Source organism: Rhinatrema bivittatum, chromosome 1 (genome assembly GCF_901001135.1).
Source record: "Rhinatrema bivittatum chromosome 1, aRhiBiv1.1, whole genome shotgun sequence".
In the NCBI taxonomy this organism is placed as follows: domain Eukaryota; kingdom Metazoa; phylum Chordata; class Amphibia; order Gymnophiona; family Rhinatrematidae; genus Rhinatrema; species Rhinatrema bivittatum.
In genome coordinates this window covers 567,784,025-567,796,780 of record NC_042615.1, presented here as the reverse complement: position 1 = coordinate 567,796,780, position 12,756 = coordinate 567,784,025, and the positions used below count along the sequence as shown (strand labels likewise).

Sequence of the window (12,756 nt, the reverse complement as noted above, 5' to 3'; positions counted from 1 at the left end):
ACGGTCACCGCTTGCTCGGTCTCGTGTTCCCTCGGTCCTGTGGTCCACGTAGCTTTTGAAGATCTACCTCTAAGTCTAAGTCAGCTCTTAAGCAATACATAAGTTTTTTTTTAATTTAAGACTGATTATTTTTAAATTGTGTTCAACTTATGTTTTCCACTGATATATATATAATTGTGAGCCACTTAGACCCTAAGATAATGTGGCATATAAATGTTTATGTTATGTTTCGCGCCCACGGCCATCCGCGGGAACGCCCCCCTCCCTGAGCTCCGAGTGGCTGCCGGGGCAGATTACCCTACCTCATGTGCCCGGTGCACCTGCGCGTCAGCGCGGGCCTCCAGGCTAGCCACCGATTTAGGAGCCGTTCCTGCTTCTCCCTCACGGCAGCTAGCAGCTTTCCTCTGCAGCCTGAGATCCAAGATGGCCACCGCCATCTTAGGCGCGAGGCCGCGCCTCCTCACCAGAATTAAAGGGACCTCGTCTCTTTAATTGTCTACAGCTGATTCCAATCCATTGGGCTAGAGGAAGCATAAAAGGAGTCTTCCTCTGACCATTCCTTGACTTGGCAACTTCCATGGTTAGTCAGGTCTGCTTGCTTCGGTGAGTTCTTGTGCTTTGGATCCTTGTTCCTGTTTTGTCTTGGTGTTCCTGATTTCTGACTTCGGATCGGCTAGCGGTGATTCCTGGTATTGACTTCGGATTGGCAAGCGGTGATTCTCTGGTGTGTGACTTTGAACTGGCAAGTGGTGATCCCTCGGTGTGTGACCTCGCACTGGTAAGCGTCGACCCTCTGGCACTTGACCTCGGACTTCTTCTTGACCGTCGTCTCCAAGGCCTGCCTAAGTCCCAGTGGCCCGGGCACCCTACGGGCTCCTCCCGGGGGGACCGCGGGCTTCCAGGGGTGAAGCTCCAGTCAGCCCTTGCACCGAACTTCTTGACCTCTCAAAGGTCCACCTAAGTCCCAGCGGTCTGGGTCCCTACGGGCTCCTCCTGGGGGGATCGCGGAGTTCCAGTGGCGAAGACACACTTCCTTCCTTCGACGTCACGACTCTTCATCTGCCTCCACAGTCGCCTCTGTCTCCAGTGCCGAGGGTCAGCTGGTCACGTCTTCTGTTCCTGCCTCGCCACCTGATGGGAGAACCTATGGATCTTCCTCCTAAGGTACACCATCCTCCCGTCGGCCCAAGGGTTCACAAGCCTGAGCATAACAGTTTAAAGTAAATAAATAAATATTTCCCTTCTTGTTGAGGACAATAAATTAATAAATATCTGTGTGGACGTCCAGTTATGGCTGCCTGCTAATCGGATGTAGGGGGAAAGAGTTCCACAGATTTAGATATAACAGCTGGCTATTGGCATCGGACATTGTTGAAATTATACTCGCCTTCCCTAAACACAAATCGGAGCACAGTTGGCATGATCAGAGGAGCCAGAGATGTGAGATGCGTGTTAAAACACAGTGTGGAGAGATGCAGCAAGTCATGGGGGAGAGTGGTGAGAAAAGTTTGGCGATAATGTCAGACAGAGATGCTACAGCAAATAACAAAAGCAGTCTCTGCCATGTTTGATAAGCGCCTCATAAAGCTACAGTCGGGAATGGATGACATCGAGGAGACCCACTGGCTGCCCAATCAATGAAGAACAAGTGGTTATGCTGTCGAGTTCTCTTTAACACGGAAGCAGTGCAAGCTCAGGAGGGAGGGAGCTACTAGAATGTAGTGACATCACTGTAAGCATTCCATAGCTTAGCCAATGGGCCAGGGAGAGGAGCTGCCGCTGCTGAATGTAGTGACATCACTGTAAGCATTCCATAGCTTAGCCAATGGGCCAGGGAGAGGAGCTGCCGCTGCTGAATGTAGTGACATCACTGTAAGCATTCCATAGCTTAGCCAATGGGCCAGGGAGAGGAGCTGCCGCTGCTGCTGCTGCTGTGGTGGGCTTGGGCGAGGAGATGTTTATTTTGTGGCAGAAGTGGACATGGGAGCAGCCACTGCAGTGTTCCACAACCCAGGAAGACCTGCCACGCTCAGACCTCAGCTCCGGGAGGAGTTTCTGCTGCTGCAGCTGCCAGGTCCCTACCCAAAGGACAGAGATCACAGCTGTTGCCCACCAGGAGAGAATAAGTGGTAGGGGAGGGAGGGGGATTGGGCAGAAAGGCCATAGAGAATGAATAGATGGAGGGGAGGGAGGGAGGGAGGTGGATAAGGAAGAATAAAGACAAAAAGTGTAAAAAAAAAAAAGTTACAAAAGTAAATAACATGAGAAAATAAGAAAGATGAGCAAACTAAGAATAATTATTGAATACAGTAAAAAAGCAAAAATAAAGTTGGGAAGGGTAGGATGGAGTTTTTCTCAGCTCTTAGAAAGGTTGGCTGGCACCTAAGTTTTTAAAACATTTTTCCAGCACTTACCATTGTGGTGTGTGCCTTGTGTGTAGTGTGGAGAGTGTCTTTCTGTTTATGTGTGTGCAAGGTCTGTGCCTGTCTCTCTCTCTATCAGGCCGATTCAGTAAAGTCCGCAGACGAACGCCCGCTCTCCTGGCGCGCGCACCGGCCACTCGCTGGTGCGCGTGATTCAGTATTTAAATTAGGTGGTGCGGTAGAAACAGGCAAAAGGAGGCGCTAGGGACACTAGCATGTCCATAGTGCCTCCTTTTAGCTCGGAGCGGCGGCTGTCAGCGGGTTTGACAGCCAACGCTCAATTTTGCCGGCGTCGGTTCTCGAGCCCACTGACAGCCACGGGCTCGGAAACTGGACGCTGGCAAAATTGAGCGTCCGGTTTTCGGCCCGACAACCGCCGGCCCATTTAAAAATTTTTTCTTTTTTTTTCAACTTTTTTTACTCTTTGGGACCTCCGACTTAATATCGCCATGATATTGTCGGAGGGTGCACAGAAAAGCAGTTTTTACTGCTTTTCTGTGCACTTTCCCGGTGCCGGCAGAAACTAGCACATTCCTTTGGGTAGGCGCTAATTTCTGAAAGTAAAATGTGTGGCTTGGCTGCACATTTTACTTACCGTATCGCGTGGGCATACCTAATAGGCCCATCAACATGCATTTGTATGTTGAGGGCGCTTTTAGGTTCAGCGGATTGGACGCGCGTTTTCGGCCCCTTGCTGAATAAGGGGTAAGGGAAAATGTGCGTCCAAGGGCAGGTTAACAGCCTGCTAGTCAGGGTGGGGTGTGTCTGCCTGCCTTGGTATGTTATGTCCATGTCTCTGTCTGTCTATGGTGTGTTTGTTTGTCGGTCTTCTGTTTGGGTGTGGTATGTCTGTGTCTCTGTGCTGTCTGGGTGTTGGGTTTCTGTGTTTGAGTCTAGGTTTGTCTCTCCATTTCTCTCAAGGTGTGAGGTAACTATGTCTGTCTGGCTGCTAGCTTGGGTGTGCAGTGTATGTGTCTGTGAATAAGGTATCTGTTTCTTTCTATGTCTGGATATAGGGTCTGTGCCTATGTATATGTGTGTGTGTGAGCTTACTCCTTTCAGCAACTTGAAAAGAAACAAAATGGGGGCTTAGAAACCCATAGTCAAAAGGCATAGGAACCTAACTTTTGAATTTACAATTTTTCATGGGCTTAGTGCCTAAATTTAGGTATGCTAAACCACAAGGCCCCTAAATTAAGGCACCTACAAAGTGGGCAAGGATGGGGCAGAGGACAAGGGGGGAGATGAATTGAGGAACTCGGTACTGATATTCGGCACTAGACTACTAAATAAGGTGGCCTTAATTTAGATTATCCCAATAGGTGCCTATATTCATTCATTTATGGTGACTGACTTAAGATACCTTACATGACTGAGGATAAGCAAAGCCTCCTAATTAAGACATCTTAAATCAGGCGCTGAGCCCTCTTTTGAAAATCAGGCTCTTGGTAATAGCATCTCAGATATCTGAAAGGCCACTTCCTAAATCTGCGGTGGGTGTTGCCCCTCCTTGTTCGATGGCAGCAAATCGGAAGTATCAACTGGTCCGTTGCCTCCGATCTTCCTCACAACCTCTGCTGGAGATTCCTTCTCTCAGGGAGGTACATTTGTCTGAGTCCAGGAATCATATTTTTAGCATAGCAGGCCCTATTCTATGGAATGATCTCCCAGAGGAGCTGAGAATGAGAGGGATATGCTTCGCTTTAGAAAGCGCCTTGAATCTCTTTTTTTCACGTTGGTGTTTGCTAAGGTTCTGTCTTAGCTTATGGTCTTTAATCTGGGCCTGCCAGTTCCCTATTTTGTACTAAGCTTGAGGTATTCAGAGTGTTAGTAAGAAGCTATCATGTTGTTAGTGTAATGCATTGCTGGCATAGTGTATGTTTTGTTGTACTCTGCTGAGAATGGTGGATCAGCGGAATATAAGTTGTTGAAATAAATAAATGAATAAAAGATCTGAATGAGCACAATGCTGCATCTGGTATGCGTCTGCCTGAGCATGGCGTGGAAAGCTCCTAACATGGCAGCATTTTTTCCTAGGACCTGGACAGCTCTGACTGTCTCAACCAAGCGGAATAAAATCCCCTTTTCGAAATAACCGCCCTGCTCCTTACATATCATTTAGAATAAAGCAAACTTTTGTACAAATGGCAAGGTTAAGCCCCCTTGACAACGAGCCAAGGGGAAGCAGGGCGTCCCGAGCAGCAGTTGAGGGTTGTGCAAATGAGCTTGTTGCACAAGTAGGAAAAACAGATGATCTCTGAAGCTGCTTGTGGTGTTATCTTGTGAAATTTCGCTAAACCGAATGGCAAACTCCACCCTTTTGCACAATAAGAAGGAAAGGGCTCGATACCACGCTTTTTTTTTTTTTCATATTCCCCACCCCCACCCCCTAGGTGTGAGATTCTTTGGAATCTTCCTCCACAGCCCTCAGTCATGGTTAAGAAAAACAACTCCCATGCACTCTCACGGTAATGAGTCCCCATTGTATTTCAGACCATACTACCAGCCACTAAGTGGAAAGGAAACTAATCAAATCAGTCAGTGCAAATCCACTCAGGTTTAGTAGTGAAAACCTGTGTGCGTGTTATTTTATTAACATCCCTATTTATTACCTTAAAGTTAAACAATATCATCAGCCTATGTGGGTGGTGTGCAGTCAGCTAGCAGATGGAAGGTGAAAGCTCCCCGCCATGAAGAGCTTACAAAGTAAGGGCTGCCAAAATACAACAAAAACAAAAACGGATGACTATCTGAAGATGTTCAGATTTTGGAGTTTATTCTCTTGCTCACGAAAAGATATTTCCTCCAAATTCATCAGATGCTGTGCAAATATATCCGGGCTGGATAGGGGAAATGGCAGCTTGGAGAGGTCGTTGCTACATCGCTGCTTTTTGCCCAGTAATTTTGTAATTATTTGGCCAAATTACTGGTGTGCACTATGTGCCATATGGCTGCCATGCCAGTAAATATACTTATAGCACAGAGGGATTTACTGAAACCAAGCCTGTGGGAGCCAGTCTAGCAGGCCCTTCCCTCTCTCCTCAGCCTTTTCTCCCCCACCCCTTTACACTCTGTTCTTTCCTGTCTCCCAGAATGCCCCTCACCTTCTTGTGCTCCTTACGTGCTTCTTTTCTCCAGGGATGCGCACGAAAAATATATATACTTTTTTGTTTCATTTTTCATTCTGTTTGCTATTTATTTGGGGTTTTAGTCATTTAGGAATTGCTAAACAAGCAAAACAAAATTACATTTCACTTTTTTCAGTTGTTTCAGAAATAACATAAAAGAATGAATATTGTTATTTCCATGTCATTTTAAAATGACAGCACATCCTTATTTTTCTGCCCACCTCATTCTTCTCTTCTTCACCTTGTTACATTCTTTTAGTGTCTTGGAATCATTTCTTTTGCTCTCTTTTTTTAGTTATTTTTTTTCATTCACCTTTTCAGTTTTCTCTCTTTTTTTCTGTTTCTTTTCCTTCTAATTCTACTCATTTTCTTTCTTATATTTCTTTATTCTTCCCTTTCTACTCCACTCTTTAACTATAGCCTGTTCCTACCCATTCAAAAGGTTCTTCTTTTCTCTGACCTTCCCCAGGCAACCTTCTCATCTTTCCCCCTGCAATATTTTATTTTCTCCTCTTCCTCTAATCCAAGACTTTCCAAACCTTTCATTGTGACCCCACAACAAGTTGAATTTTCAGGATATCTACAATGAATATGCAGGAGACAAATGTGCATGCATTTGAGACCCAGTGTATGAAAATTTGTCTCATGCGGATATCCTGAAAACCAGGATAGGTTTCCCTCCTTCCCTCCCTCCCTCTGATCCAATCTCACATCTCTTCCTCTTCTCCCTACAGTCTTTCCTTCCACCTTTCCTACCAGTGGTGGCTGGTGTGTAGGTACAGCAATGCGCTCAAACCACCAATAACTTCAAAGTAGCAGGAAGAGCAAACCTTATGTCCCCAGCATATTTTGTTGTTGAGGATCTCTGTCTGTCTGTCTGTCTGCATTCGGCAGTCCGTGGGCTAACCCTGCAAACCTCTGCCTTGACCTCTCGGGCTGGGTCCTGGTTGCGGCGAAGCTCCCTCATGATGGGACTTCACTCCTCTACCTGGGTAACATCAAGCTAGGTTGAGAGAACATTGCACAAATCTCATCTTTGGGTGAGTTTCCTCACTCCGAGGGACATCAAATCTTCACAAGAGAGCACTGTTCTGTTCGTACGTCTCATTTTGAATGTCAAAGTGGCCCCCAACCCCCTACACTAATACCTAAACCTCATTTCGAGTTACTAGGTAGGCCTCCCATAGAGAGATATAAATACCTACCTAGGATGAGGGTATTATGGCTAGTCTCTCGCGCTCTCTCGTTCTCATAGAAGGGCCCTGATAGCTAAGCTGCCTCCAGGAAAAAAGTGCAATAAAGCACGGTTTAACACTAATGAAAAAGGTGTAGCACAAATCACACCCCAAACTCCTCCCTTTTTTCTGATTTGCATCGTACCATGCGTTATGGTGCTGTTAAAGGGGCTTAACGCATGCGAAACTGCCTTATACCAATTTGATAAATGACCCTGTTAGTTGGTTAACTTACATAAGAACATAAGAAATTGCCATGCTGGGTCAGACCAAGGGCAACTTAACCGGATAAGACTGAATATAGCACCGCCCTGATCTGCCTTTTCCCTGCCCATTGACTATCCGGTTATCTACTTAGCCGGATAAGTGACATATCCAATTAAGTGGTGGCTGCTGAACATAGCCAGATATTCAGCGACCACTATTTAGCTAGATAAGTCCTACTTATCTAGCGCTAAATGCACTTTCAATATTGGGCCCCTTGATTTTATTGTTTGATATTTTATGAAGAATGGCAAATTTTCTGCTTTTCCATTGTTGCACTGATACAGAGTCTAGTGTTGTCGTTTCGAGTTCAGTTTTTGTCTGCATTTTTCGTTTTTACTTTATGGTCTCTTTATTCTGTATTTGAGAGTCTGTGTCACTTCTTTCCCTCGTTTGTTCCAGATTGTCCATCCCTCTCTTATCATCTGTACCACCCTCAGTCCTATCATTACTCTTGGGGGCTTCTTGGATCTCCCTCTCCTGCGTTTCCATTCCCGAGAACTGTCTTACTAAGTCCCCATCATATGCCTGTTGGTTAGGGGTATGGTCTCTCCAATGTGGCTCCCAGGTGAACCTCATATGTCCCCCACCTGACTCTCCTTCTGAATCCTCACTATCATATCCACTATGTCTGTCTTCCAGTGTATTGTTTGTCCCATGCAGCCCGGAGGAAGGCAGGCAATAGGTTGTCAGACCTTATGAGAGAGTCAGGAAAAGGAGTAAGGAGCCAATATTAGCATGGACGGGGAATAGGGAGCAAGTAAAGGTATGGAGGAAGTTGGGCCTCAGGGAAGACAGAGCGAGCGAGAAAGTGTTTAGAAGTATTATCAGCAACAGTCGATTTCCAGTGGTCTGGTGAATGAGTTGATTTCCAATATAAGGCAATAGTTAACCAAGCAGCACAGAGTAAATATGATATGAGCTTTATCAGTCTGACCGACAGGGCAGAAGACTTCCAGCTGCCCATTAAACACAAAGAGGCATCTACTTGCACTACAACTCCAGGGATAACTTGTATAATCATGCGTACCTCCTCCCAGAATGTAGATACTATCTCACATTCCCTACCACATGTAAATATAAGAGGCAGTCCTCCCAAAACCCCCACCAACACAAGGGGGCTAGACTGACTACATTTGACAAAGTACAGAAGATATTTATCAGGACACAGTAACAGTCTAAATAACAATTCTCTGCTTTTATTACAGATTGACAATTTGGATAGAGAACACCAGATGGCACTCCAAGCAGCCCCATCCAAGTCCAGGAAGAGATCTTCATTCCATTTAGCAATTAAAGCATTACTAGTTGTTCATTGCCCAGTCACCTCCCTAAAGTAACAATAAACTTGTGAAATATGTTTGCCTGGTGTGTCCTTTGTGAAGATTAGTTCAAACCAATCTTTATTCCTGAACCCAGTAGTAATAGCTTGAGTTGTAATAATAATATCCCTCTGCAGCTGCTAATATAAATACTGGGTGTGATGTGGGAGACCAAACTCCTGCATTGAATCGCCAGGGACTTAAATGTGCTATCACTGCAAAACTGTCCGTCCCCCCGAAAAAAAAACAAACCACAAGACCTCTCTCATCCCAAAACTGAGAGTCAACAGATAATGTGCCTTGCGACAGGCAAATACATTTCAAAATTGCCCTTTCTGTTACTAACCACACCGGTGAGTTTTAAATTGGTTGCTGTAATCAAGTAGAGTGACCAGTTCCACAGTCACAAGAATTAAAAGAGGAGCTGCTGTAAGAGCCTGGATAATTGAAACCACTCTTCCAACTGTCAAGAAAGCAGGAGACACACAGGTCGATCCAGTAAAGTGTGCTCCGTTGGAGCGCACTGTCACCCTGCTCTGGACGCGTGTTTTCCCTTACCCCTTATTCAGTAAGGGGAGGAAAACACGCGGCCCACCCGCGGCACCTAATAGCGCCCTCAACATGCAAATGCATGTTGATGGCCCTATTAGGTATGCCCGAGCGATCCAGTAAGTAAAATGTGCAGCCAAGCCGCACATTTTACTCTAAGAAATTAGCGCCGCCCAAAGGTCAGCGCTAATTTCTTCCGGCGCCAGGGAAGTGCACAGAAAAGCAGTAAAAACTGCTTTTCTGTGCACCCTCCGACTTAATATCATAGCGATATTAAGTCGGAGGTCCCCAAAAGTAAAAAAAAGTAAAAAAAAAAAAAAAAAAAAATTTTGAATTCGGCCCGCGGCTGTCGGGCCGAAAGCCGGATGCTCAATTTTGCCGGCGTCCGGTTTCCGAGCCTGTGGCTGTCAGCGGGCTCGAGAACCGACGCCGGCAAAATTGAGCGTCGGCTGTCAAACCCGCTGACAGCCGCCGCTCCTGACAAAAAGGAGGCGCTAGGGACGCGCTAGTGTCCCTAGCGCCTCCTTTTCCTCGTTTGCACCGCGTCACCTCATTTAAATACTGGATCGCTCGCACCGGCGAAGGGCCGGTGCGTGCACTGGGAGAACGGGCGTTCGTCCGCTCTCCCACGGACTTTACTGGATCGACCTGACAGTTTGCTGGCAGAGCCCAGGGCCGGTGATAGCATTTTTGCTGTCTTGTTTGAAAAATTACTGTGCTGCCCCCTCCCTCCGATTCATTCAGTGTCTGTGCCGGGCCCATCAAGTAAAGCCCAGCTCCATCCTGCAATCTATATTTTTAAAAACTGACAGCCCACCCCACCCCAGAACCCATAGATAGGGAAGGGGATTAGGACCCTAGGCAAACCTTACAGCCTTGCACACTTGCCACCCCCCCCCCCCCCCCCCCACCGCTCCACACCCTTTACAGACACACAGATTATGCATTTATAACAAATTTTACATGAAAAGAACATTCCAGAGTACAGTCTTCTGAGGCCATAATATCACTTACAGCATGCTTATTATATTTACATACACTCCTATGGTGACAATCAGAAAACTGCAAAAAAGACATTTGGAACTCCCATGGAATTAGACTTTTTGTAATGCATGCTGGGTATGGGCTTGGCTCTCAGAAAGCCGTGAATAAACAGAATTACCATTACAATAAGGTAAACCTCCTGTATAAAAACAACCCTAACAACCTTATCTATGAACAGACAACACTGCACATATTACACCAGGCCCTAGAACACTAATAAAACTTTTATTAGGAAATCAGGCAGCTATAGATCCCTTCACAGAAGTTAATGCCAGCAAAATAGCCTCACCTAAATACCTCACCTCGGTCACATATGCAGAACACAGACAGACCCTCACAAATACAGAATAAAGAGATCATAAAGTATAAACAGAAATGTGCTGAGAAGAACTGAACTGGAACCCACAACAAGCCAGCCTCTACATGTCATGCAGAGCAACAATGGAAAAACAGAAACATTACCATTCTTCATGAAACATTAAATAATAAAATCAAGAAATATAAAACATCACTAATAATAGTAAAATCATATTCATAAAAAGAATAAATATTTCAAACCAGTTAATGAATAGAATATCCAAACTTTCCCAAATACCAATAAAATATTTCAAAATATCTGATGAATAAAAAATCCAATAATTAAAAAATGTTCTATTCCCCCCCCCCCCCCCCAAAAAAAAAAGTACACCCAATAATTAAAACTAATAAGGATTAGAAAATCTTCTGCTCTCCATACCTGTGATCTTCTGATTTCCAGTCATCCTGAGACTGTCATGGATTGGGGAGGTAGGGCTGCACAAATTTCATCTTCTCTTTCACACATGCACAATACATTATATGTATCTGTGAATGTGTGCGTGCATGCCTGTGAGAGCCTATATGTCACACCTGGGCTCTGACAGGCACACAGACATAAACAAGCACACAAGCTCTCACACAGATACATTCACAGGCACACAGGCTCTCACACAGACACAAATGCATACACACACAGGCTCTCACATACGCACTCATACAAGCTCATACAGATACACACATAGCCTCCTGTTATCATTGGGCCTCCTGTTGTCTTTGGGCCAACTAACCTTCCTGCTTGGGGCAGGGGGGAGCAGGGTGGAAGCTATATGCAGGTGCGCGCACATGCACGCAAACAAACGGAAGACACGGGTCTCTCATTTTTAGCCGCCGGTGGGTTGAGCACCAGTGGTCTGTAGCCTCTATCCTTCTTCAGCCACCAGCGGTTTAGGCTTTTCCGGCGGCCCCATGGCCTCTCCTGCTGCCACCAGATCACTGCCCCCTAAGTGTGCCACCCCGTGCAAATGCACAGTATGCACACTTGGTCATCCTGGGCCTGGCAGATCCCATTTCATCAACCATCAACGAAAGTCAGAGCCACCAGAGCTAGGAAACTGGGCCTGAGCTGGGAGAAGGAAAGAGAGAAACAGGATGAACAATTTCAATTTAATTTCAATTTAATTTATTGTTTATATACTATAGTTTCAGACATTTAATAGAAAGGGAAAAGGAAGCTTGAGGGAAGAGCAGGAACGTGTTATGGTCCTGGGCCGTGCCCTGGTCCCTCCACCTACCTCGCGGCTGGCCAGGGCCGCAGGAACTCCTCTTCGGCCGTCTAGTCTCGACCTGGCTCCTGCTGCAACGTTCCCTCCTCGAGGGAGACGCCGCCGATCCTCCATGTCTGACCCCGCCCTCTAGGCGGGGTTTAAAGGGGCCAGTGCGGGAAAACAGAACACAGCCCTAGGGATGATGTCCGACGCTGCAGGGTTACTTAAACCCTGCAGCTGGCTCTAAGCTTTGCCCTGCAACAAGGTTCTCTCTGTTTAGAGCTCCTAGTTGCTGCTTTGGATCCCTGATCTGGTCTTTGGCCTCCTGACTCCTGGTTTTCGACTCTGGCTTCCGTCCCTGGACCTCCAATTCTGCTTCTGTCCTTGGCTTGGCTTTGGCTTCTGACTCTTGGCCTCCGACCTTGGCTCTTCCACTGACTTCTGGCATCAGTGTCCGTCCCTGGCTGGACTCCGGCTTCTGGCTTCTCTTCATCCACAGGTATCCGATTCTTTGCCCACCAGGGGACCTCGCCTAAGTCCCAGTGGCTCGGGTCCTCACGGGCTCCTCCCGGGGGGACCGCAGGCTTCCAAGGGTGAAGTCTTCATCGACCTCCTGGTGTCGGCTGCTTCCCTGGTCTATCACCTCTGGTCCTCAGTCACAGAGGGCCTCGCCTAAGTCCCAGTGGCTCGGGTCCTCATGGGCTCCTCCCCTGGGGACCGCGGGCTTCCAAGGGTGAAGCCTCCCAGGGCCATCTCCTCAGTGCCGCCTCCCAGCTGCGACGTCCACCATGGGTTCCCACAGTGCATCACCATCCATCTCAACCGACTCAAGGGTCCAGTCACCTAACAGAACGAGTGAGAGACTGGAAGGGATGATGTTTATGGTGAAGAGTGATAGATGTATATAAATAAAAAGGAGGATTGTGTGGTTGATTCAGGAGAAAAAGGAGACTGGAGAAAATGAGAAAAACTGACTTGAGAGGGATTGAGGGAATAAGGGAGAAGAAAATCATATATGAATTTTTAATTAAGGTATTTGATTAGAACTCCTTATAATAATACAATAAGTATGGGCATCAATACATGAATAAGGCTGATAAGGAAATCTCAAATTTCCTGTGATCATAAAACCTCCAGTCTTATGTTTTGTCATGTCACAAGAAATCTTTGAAGCCATTATGTATTTATTATTGTAAAATATGTTCCCACTTGGATACTCAGGAGTTGCC

General features: G+C 46.3%; 1 long non-coding RNA gene across 2 annotated transcripts in view; it reads left to right on the top strand.

The window, feature by feature from the left end:
* The window catches only part of LOC115099709, a 35,790-nt gene extending 27,388 nt beyond the window's left edge, over positions 1–8,402 (top strand). For both annotated transcript variants that reach the window (XR_003858864.1, XR_003858863.1), the window contains one exon: positions 8,259–8,402. This is a non-coding gene — a long non-coding RNA (uncharacterized LOC115099709). The remainder of the gene's footprint in view (positions 1–8,258) is intronic.
* The last annotated feature ends 4,354 nt before the right edge of the window (positions 8,403–12,756 follow it).